Below are 9623 nucleotides of genomic sequence, written 5' to 3' on the forward strand. Positions count from 1 at the left end.
TGTGTGTGGCCACGCTCGAGTGTGTGTTGGGTCTTTTACTTTTGAATCACTTGAGAAAAAAGATGAACATCAAAGATTTTTTACTTGTACATTTGGAAATCAGCCAGCAGTGCTCATGTTCAGGCCGTGCTATTTGAAATTCTGGCTATTTCCCGTTTCAAGATTTAAACGCACTGCAATATTTTTGAAGAAAAAGCCCTACACCAGCGGGGGGTTCAGGGGGGGGGGCCCGATGTTCAGAGCTCGATATCAAGGCTCCCTGCTGAAAAATGTAAAACACTCAACCAAAGAGAAATACTGCTCTGAGTCCAAATATCTCAGAAAATGTAAAAGCAAGAGCTCAAGTCGGGAATGAGAATCCTGTTATCGCGGATTCACCCTCATGTTAGTTGAAAAGCCACTGAAGTTTGCAGGATGATGAAACTCTTCACCAGTTACAGCCTCCATCGTTTCTCATCAGCCTTTTCCCCCAGAACATTGACGTTATGTTTCTGCATGAAAGTCCACAACAAATTTCCAGATGAAGCTGCTTTAACATAACTATTCAAGAGGCATTAGAAGCTCAACAGTGACAAGATTGTATTATTGCGTTTTTAATGCTGGAAAAATACGTACAAAACTGCAATATATTGCGTGTGCTGGAAGTCGTTGGAGAGGGATAAGCTGCAATGTTTAGTTTTACTTTTTTTAGTTTCCAAACTTCCAGAGACTGAATCTTTATCAATCAATCAATCAATCAAATTTTATTTGTACAGCTCATATTCACAAATCACAATTTGTCTCAAAGGGCTTTAACATGGTGTGACATCCTCTGTCCTTAACCCTCAGCAAGAGTAAGGAAAAACTACAAAAAACCCTTTTAACAGGTAAAAATATGTCGAAACCTCAGAGAGACACATGTGAGGATCCCTCTCCCAGGACGGACAGAAGTGCAATAGATGTCAATTGTAGGAAAACATCATCAAGATAAAGGCTTTAACAGCATTGATGAGGGTAAACATTTTGAAGGATAACTTCAATACGGTATGTCAAGCAGTCCTGCTGCAATCATAGTGTATGGTCAGCAGCCAGCAAGATTTTTTATTTAACAAATTTTTTTAAAAATTGTCACATTTTCATTTTTAGATTTTCTGTTGTTTTAAGGGACATTTATCCATCAAAGTTATTAATTAATATTTTCCTCTGTTTTATTTGAAGCAGGTCAAAGGTCAATGAACGCCTGTCATTGCTTTGTCTTTACTGAAGTTCGACTTTTCCTGTAATTTCTGTTTTGCAGTTTAGTAGAAAAGAATTATCTCCTGGAATCAGAGCTGTTCTGAAAGTGGGCTCTATCATGCTTTTTATATACTCTGGGGGATGAAGATCATTTGGATAATTGACCCTCTATGACATATATTTAGATAATTGCCATAAAAAACATCATTGACTTCCTCACGTTTAGCCTCAGAGGATTCAAACTCTCCCACACTCTGGGAAACAGACCCTCCTCCCTCCGTCACCCACAGACAACTGCGCACTGAGAACATTTAAATCTTGACTCACTTGCATGGTCTAGCCACTGCAAGTGAGTAGTTACTCACCGTAGTTAATGAAATTGTATTGTAACGAGTCATTCTCTACAGTAACTGGGAGAAACTCTTACTAGGTGTGGTGTTCAAGTCTGGACGAGTGCTCACCCACACGCTGAGTAATTAATGACGAGTGTTGCAAGGTTCAGAAACGTGCCAGGAGGCCCGGGGGGGGGGGCCACGGCTCGGCGGTGACGCATCCATTTCCGTCATATACCAGCATATCATAACAATCATTATATACCAGCACAAACTGCCTGAGGGAAGAAGATATACTGAGCTGAGTCCAAATCTGCGTATTCTCCGAAAAGTCGAAACGAGACCACGAGTGAAGATTGTTGGTGTGTTCGAATCCCCCGGCTGGCGGGAGATAGAATCCCGGGGAAGTGCTAATGAGGGGGGGCGGGGGGGCATGTTGTTTGATGTGTCTCCAGAGCCGCTCGTGATTTATCATCTCTACCTGAGCTGCGTTCGGAGGAGTTTGTGCTGTCGGGCAAACAGATTCCGCATTTCTCTGAAAGCTGTTTTCCACATGTGCACAGAGAACTCTCACTTTTTGCTGTTGTTACTAATGAAGCTGGGACGTTATCACACAGCTTTGTGGTCGTCACTGATGGTCTGTGGTGTGTGTCTGTGGTGGAGGTTTCTAGCCTCTCTGTCACAACATGAAGATCTGAATGCTCTTTCCAGCAAACAATATAAACAAATAATAAGCTTGAATGTTTCATTGTTTATTGCAGCTATTACCTTTAATACTTAAATTATCTTTTGTTTTATATATGAAATCTAACTAAAAAGCCAAAAAATACATTGAAATTGTTCTTTGTGTGTCTGGAACCGGATCCTGAGTGGGTTGGGAGGAAGAGAAAAAGATATCAATCCCTTTTCAGGTCCAAACACAACAAACATTCTTCAGTAAGAAAACGATGTTTCCCAAACTGAAAAAGATTATCATTGTTTTGTCTTGAAAATGTTCCTGCCATTTTAAAACTGCATTCTGCCTGTTTGTTGATCACAGCGATAACTCTGGTGTTTTTCATCTACACGTGATTAAACTTGACACGTTGGTCGGTGGTAAAGGTCAGGACCTGGTGCTATTGATTTATTTCTTCAAACCCATCAAAGGTCAAGGTCACTGCATGGGACCAGAGTTAAAGGTCAACGCTAATGCATGGGAAATACATTGAAAGCACATACACACAACTGAAATGGGCTTTAATGAGCTAGAGATGTATTATAATTATATCTGCTTGTGTTCTTAAATAATAATCTGCGACTTAACATGTGAGTGATAATATGGGAAAGTATGAAAAACTACAGATGCAGCATCTCTCTGACTTTCCACTTCCTTCTGGTCTTGATGTATTTGAATCCTGGTTTGAATTGTTATGTCAAAACAGGTTTGAGTATTACTTATTAAGTTTCACTGTTATGAACCAGTTCTTTTGGCCATTAGACATCATAACAAAGTGATAATTCACATTATTACTGTCCTGATACAGTTTGTTTTTAATGGTTTAACTCTGGTCCCTTACAAACTCAATCTAATAGAAACTGATTATTCTCTTGCGGGGTTTCCTCTAATGAAATTAGGCAAACTCTATTTTCTATTTGTATTTTTTTTTGTATGTATTTTGTTAGCTATGGATCTTATTATAGCTTTTATAATGTTTACAGCCTTGTCTGCTGTATTTGTTATGTTTGTGTTGCATGGTAATGAAGATACAGAAGTATGGAAAATAAAAAAAACTCTGTTTAACTATCTCGGAATTCCCAAGATAAATATTTTCAAGTGAATGCAATAAGCTTCATTACTTCCTTATGAAGAAACTTCCAGAACAAATTATTGTCTGATGGGAAAAGGAAGAAAGAAGCGTGAGAGAGTGTCAAGAGAGGGAGAGGTAGAGGGTGTGTCCCAGGTGCGCTGGCCCTACTCTGTGTGTGTGTGTGTTTCTGTGGTGCCAACCATTGTTGTCCTGATGCAACACCTCCCTGCTGGTGTGCATGTATAAAAGGCACATGATTCATCTGTTTCAAATCGGTTCAGCTGAACAGTTCAGACCTGTGAACTAAAAACTTCAGTCCTTAGCTCAATCCCTTTCTGGAATGATGATGAACAATGTTCTTGTTGGACTTTTTCTTGGACTTCTGGCTGTTGTCCAGATGACACCGGTTCCTAGTAAGTTGAAACACTTTTTCTCTCTTATTCTATTGTTTTTTTAAAAGTTTATCTCTTTTAAAAGCTTAAGCCAACACTTAGTTTTTCACTTTGCTTCTGTATCAGAATTAACTGATCAGCCATGTGATTTTTACCTTTAAGAAACAAACTTTAAAATGAAGGTCCAAATCCAGGTGGATTTCATTTTTCTGCTTACGTCGTCACTCTCACTGATGGTCAATGAAACTCCCGACTCTCGTCTATATCTCAGGACTCGTGAGGCCTTACTCACGGGCAGTGAAGGTTGAAAACTACAGAAATTATTCTGTGCAGACCTCTGAAATTCCAACAATTCCCACAGTGTCCTTTTCGCTTCCTTGTGAGTCAGCGCTTTCGCTGCCGCCACCTCAGATGCTCCTTGTGTTCCACGTCTGACTCTCCTCGTAAGAATAGGATTTCATAGTCGCTGCACAGGTTTCACTCGCACCTCCAGATTACACACAGACGCCTTTGTGAAATGTTCCGAGCTGCTCCAGGAGGTGCATTAATGCGTGCGGCTTGAATGAGGTGAAACCGAAGATTGGCAGAGAGCTGTCACACGAGTCTTGGCGACTGGTAACTTCATAGTGTTCACTGGAGCTGAACATGACGCGGGCAGAAATGGGAAATGGAGAAGTGTGATTTGATTCTTATTGGTTTTCCTTAAGTTTTTTAATTAAGTTATTTTTTCACTGACTGAGATTTCAGAAGGCTCTTAAAGGTCAATGAGACAGATCGTTTCTTCAAGTGAACATAACAATGTAGTTTTTGTATTATTAATGAAATTCAAGCATTAGGAAAATATGTATTATTTAAAATAAATTAATACTTTCCTCTAATCTTTGCTTTTGGGGGAAATGTTATCATTTTACCTCCTTGGGCCTCAGATATTTATTGAAATGAAATATTTTCAGACCTTAAAGGGGAAAATCTTTCATTTGTTGCTCATAGACACTTTCTTTGTAGGTGAAAACATGACAAATAGTTGGAAACCACAGATTTTTTTTGTGTTTTTTATATAAAATCTTATTCTGAAATGTAACTAGTGGCAACATCTATTCATGTAGTGAATTAAAATCAAAATATTTCGTTCTGAAATGTAGAAAAGTAAAAGTATAAAGGTACAGCATGAAATGGAAATATAGTGTTGTCCCCCACTGATCATGTCAATAAACTATGACTTCACCGCTACTAAACTGGGATTATACAGGCAGCTAAAACACATTAAAATGCACGAGAGAAGAATAAATATTAATATTCGTTATGTGATCAAACCCGTGGCCTGATTCCTCCTCTTGCTTCTTCCTGTTTCTGTGACATGAAACTGTGTCAGTGGCTTCAGTCCAACTCACACAGAGCGCTGGAGGTTTACTCTGCTGCACGAGGTGTGTCAGCGCTGTGTGGTTTGCTCTCAGCCAAACGGCTGCTTTGATGAGCCCGCCTCTCTTTTGTCAGCCCACTCGCTGATGATTAGTCGCCGATGTTAATCATTACCGTTTCTCACCACACCCGGAGCACAAGTTTATACAAGAATATGGGGCGAAGCACATAAGCCCACATAAGACGACTTTGTTACACTTCACAAAAAGCTCTGTAGCTTTCCTCCCAGCTCATGTCAGGGCCGGTTGGTAAACACTTCACGTGACCTGTGGGTTTTTTCCATCTCTGTTTTCTCTCAGCTGTGACCGAGATCCCGACCAAAGCTGAGGACGACGTTCTCCGAGAGGCGGTGACCGACGGCTTCCTCGTCAACTTCTTCACGACTGAATCGCCCAAAACGAACACCCCCGCGTCCCAGCAGCCGCCCTCTGACCCCAAAGAGGCAGTGACCGAGGTGCCCACCGAGGAGACCACCGAGGAGCCCAGTGAGGAGCCCACAGAGGAGCCCTCCGAGGAGCCAAGTGAGGCGACCATCGAGGAGCCCATCGGGGATTCCACCGAGGAGCCTAGCGAAGAGCCCAGCGAAGAGCCCAGTAAGGAGACCATTGAGGTGCCCACCGAGAAGCCAAGTGAGGAGCCCACAGAGGAGCCCAGCGAGGAGCCCAGTGAGGAGCCCACAGAGGAGCCCACTGAGGAGACCATCGAGGATCCCATCGAGGAGCCCACCGAGGAGCCCAGCGAGGAGCCTGTCGAGGATTCCAGTGAGGAGACCACCAAGGAGCCCACAACCCCCGTGTTCATCCAGCATGGCGGTGACCACAATACAACCACAACAGACTCATCTACCACTCACAGCTCTCCACCTGGCTCTACGCCCTCATCAGTGCCAAATGACTCTGAACCGTCAACCACCACCCACACCGCGGCCGCCCAGACCACTGACCCAGCTGTCTCCAGCTTCCTCAGCACTCTGAGTTCAGACTCGGGGTCTGGAGATGGAGAGGAGTCCGACCAGGACGCCACCACGAGCTCCAGCACGACTCTGGTAGCATCGACCTCCACGGCTTCTTTTATCAATCTGTTTAAAGACCTTGAAGGATCCGGGTCAGGATTGACAGAAGGTACGTCAGTTTCTCAAAAAATAGTTTTACCCACAATCACCATCATGTCGTCTTTATTCTTTGCCTATGAAGATTTTAAGCCTTGTGTTTTTAATGTTCCTTCACAGAAACCAGCGCCGCACCTTCGACCTCCACGGCTATTCTCGTCCAATCCACAACTCCCGAACCCGTTGAGGTTTCTTCAACCTCATCAGCAACCACAGAAAAAGCAATGAATGAAACCAGTTTGCTCGATGAATCCAACATAAAATCACGTAATAACCTCTATCCCCAACAGTTCTGACCTGAAATCACTATTATACTGTCTTTATTGTTTCCTATGGAAGATTTTAAGAGTGTTTGTCCTTCTTTAGGTGGCTTTGTACCCATTGATGACAGTGCCGATCTTCCATCGTCACAGGGGGCAGCAAGCAGTACACCAGGTGAGTGCAGGACAAAAATCTATTTCATTAATCAGCTTTGGTCAACTAAAGTTAAAACTAATCAACCCATTCTGAGTCTGCTTTACTTCTGGCATTTCCATGGTTCCTCCTCAACAAGAGAGAAGTCTGTAGTCTTGCCATTTTTCCCCATGATGACCTGAAAGCAATTATCAAGAACATCTAACCACTGGGGGGCCAAGGCACCTTCATTCACAGACCGTCACCGGCTGTGGGCAGAGAAGCCATAGCTTCAGTACATCAGGCCACTGGCCTTGGGGGCGGGGCATAGTTTGTGAATCCCCGGTATTGACAAACATGTCCTCTGATCCACTGATACATATTGTTATTGACAGAATTATACAGGGGAGCTGTCTTCCATTGTTGGCCATGTATTTTATGGATTCTCTGCCCAACCGAATTACAATCCTTATCAAAAATGATCACAATGCAACTTTATAGCAGGTAAAGTTGCATAACACAGGCAATAAAATATCAACAGAAACTTAATGCATGAGAATCCTCCGAGCTTCTGTTTGTTTAGAACGCTAAAGCTACGCTATAGATGGGAGAAGGATCTGAGATCAGCATTTCATGAATGAATGCGTCAGTTTGGATGAGACATTAGTGAAACAGCAGTCTTTATGTGTACCACAAAAACTCTGAGGAGGTTCTAGAAAAACTGTAATTTGGTCAGGGCTGCCATAAATACATGTCCAATTGGGTAGACAAAAGTGAAATCAAGACATATCACAACATTATTTCCTGTGGAAGATTTTAAGATTGTTTGTCCTTCTTTAGGTATTCAACTACCCAGTGTTGACGGTGTCAATCCTGCACCGCAGGGGCCACCAAGCGGTACACCAGGTGAGTCCCGGACAAAAATCGATTTCATTTACCAGCTTTGGTTAACATCGATAACATCTTGGCATAAAACTAATCAACCTTTTCTCTGCCATATCTCCAGGTTGGATCATCATCCTTGGTTTTATCGTCGGTGTTGCAATGCTGGTCATGCTGTGCGTCGCCATCGCTACCAGAGACAAGTAAGACTCGATAATCACAAAGAAGAAAACTATTTCTAACTTTTCTTGAGCATGGAATTAAATCCACGTCTTCCTCGATGTGCAGGTGGAATGGACCTCGCAAGGTGACCGTGGCAGAGACCAAGGCTGACTCAGCAAACCAGCAGAGGGGGCAAGAGATGGTGACGTTCCTGCCCAAAGACGAGCCCATGGAGAACGGGAAGTCAGAGTACACTGTCATCCCTCTGGAGGAGCTTCCAGAGAGTTATTCATCACACTGACAAGCAAGAGAGAGAGAGAGAGAAAGAGAGAGAGAGACCCTCGGGGGGCTTGGGACTCATCAACGCACCACGCGACTGTTTTTGTAACAGACGGATTTGACCAGAGGAACAAAAACTGTTTGAGCAGAGGAGCGTCTTTCTGAGCCACCACCCTGATCTGGTTTTTCCTGCTGACGTTCAACAACTGCTCGCCACACCCTGCCTTCGAATCTCCAGCAACACTTTGGTCAATTTTATTTATTTCAATATAAACTCTGGCATTAACTGCAACAAACCAAATCGGTCTGGGGTGAGATGCACAAATGCCCTTTATTTCAAAAACACGACTAGAAAAAGTCAGCGCTTCATTTCCTTTTGTGTCCTTGTAAATACTTGATCAGCAGTTTTTAAATCTCTGATGTCAGAAAATGATTGTTTTTGTCACTGCCTTCTTTGTTATGTAACTTAAATTACTTTGTATAAATGTTATTAAAGAATGTGATGTGGATTGTAACTTAACGCTGCTTTCTTCCCCCACGTTTGTTATGTAAGCTCTAAAGAACTCAGGCCATTAGCTTCCAGTCAAAACCTACGTATGCTTCTTCTAACGTGCACTGGATGAGCGTTCACGTAACCGCATCGCCGGAGAAATAAACACAGCAGCGGCTCATTCAATAAACGTTTATTTGTTCCCATTAATATTTACACACACACACAGGTATTAAAACATTTACACGTTTCCAGTCCGTTCAGCTTGAGAAATGTTTCTGTGCTCTGTTGTAGCTCATGTAGAACAAGTGCAGTCAATCCGGCATTAGCTTGTAGTCTAGTCAACGTCAGAGAGACGTTGTGCGTTACAATGAAAGTCCGACACAAGAGGAGGTGTTAAAAACTAAAGCTGGGACCAATATGTGCATAGAAACAAAGAGAAAACGATAGAAAACACAACTTTTATTGCCTAAAGATTGTACAACTGTACCTGTTCATAGAAAACACACTCGGCCAGCTGACTAACAGCAAATTCTTATCTAGGAAAAGGACCAATGGAATCAATGGGAAATTGGTGTAATTGATTTACAATTGTTTTTCTTTTCTCCAGATTTCTGATTTTCCAGGTAGGTGATGATTGAGCTAAACAGCGAAGAGCTTCAAGGGCAACAATATGCAGACAAAGTGTAGTTGCCAGCACCAATATCATCATGCACACTACACTGAATAACCTTAAAATACCACATCTGCAATGAATCAATAAGATTACAACGTTGTCAAGAGACAGATTTCCTCCGTGACAACCGTTTGGAGCTCAGTCGTTTCTCTTAAAGCAACAATATGCAACTTTTTCTCCTTAAAATCACAGCTTCAAAGTGAGTTTGATGGTTCACTGACTTGGAAAAGGGAGAATGTTTCCTTGCTCTATGTGACATTGGGAAGGATCTCCTGTGACATAGTTTTCCACGTTGATAACGCACCGAAAACTGAGACGTTTCCATCACTGCAGATGGAAACGTCCAGAGTCTCGGACCTGCAGCCGATTAAAACATCTCCGTTCCCACTGTAGACAACAGCCAGATGTAAGCAGGTGTTGGTGGGTTTGGAAAAGGGGCGATAGGCAAAGCTAAATCACCTCCTGCAATTTTAAAGAGTAATACAGAA

The sequence above is a fragment of the Limanda limanda genome, chromosome 3 (genome assembly GCF_963576545.1).
Source record: "Limanda limanda chromosome 3, fLimLim1.1, whole genome shotgun sequence".
NCBI lineage: Eukaryota > Metazoa > Chordata > Actinopteri > Pleuronectiformes > Pleuronectidae > Limanda > Limanda limanda.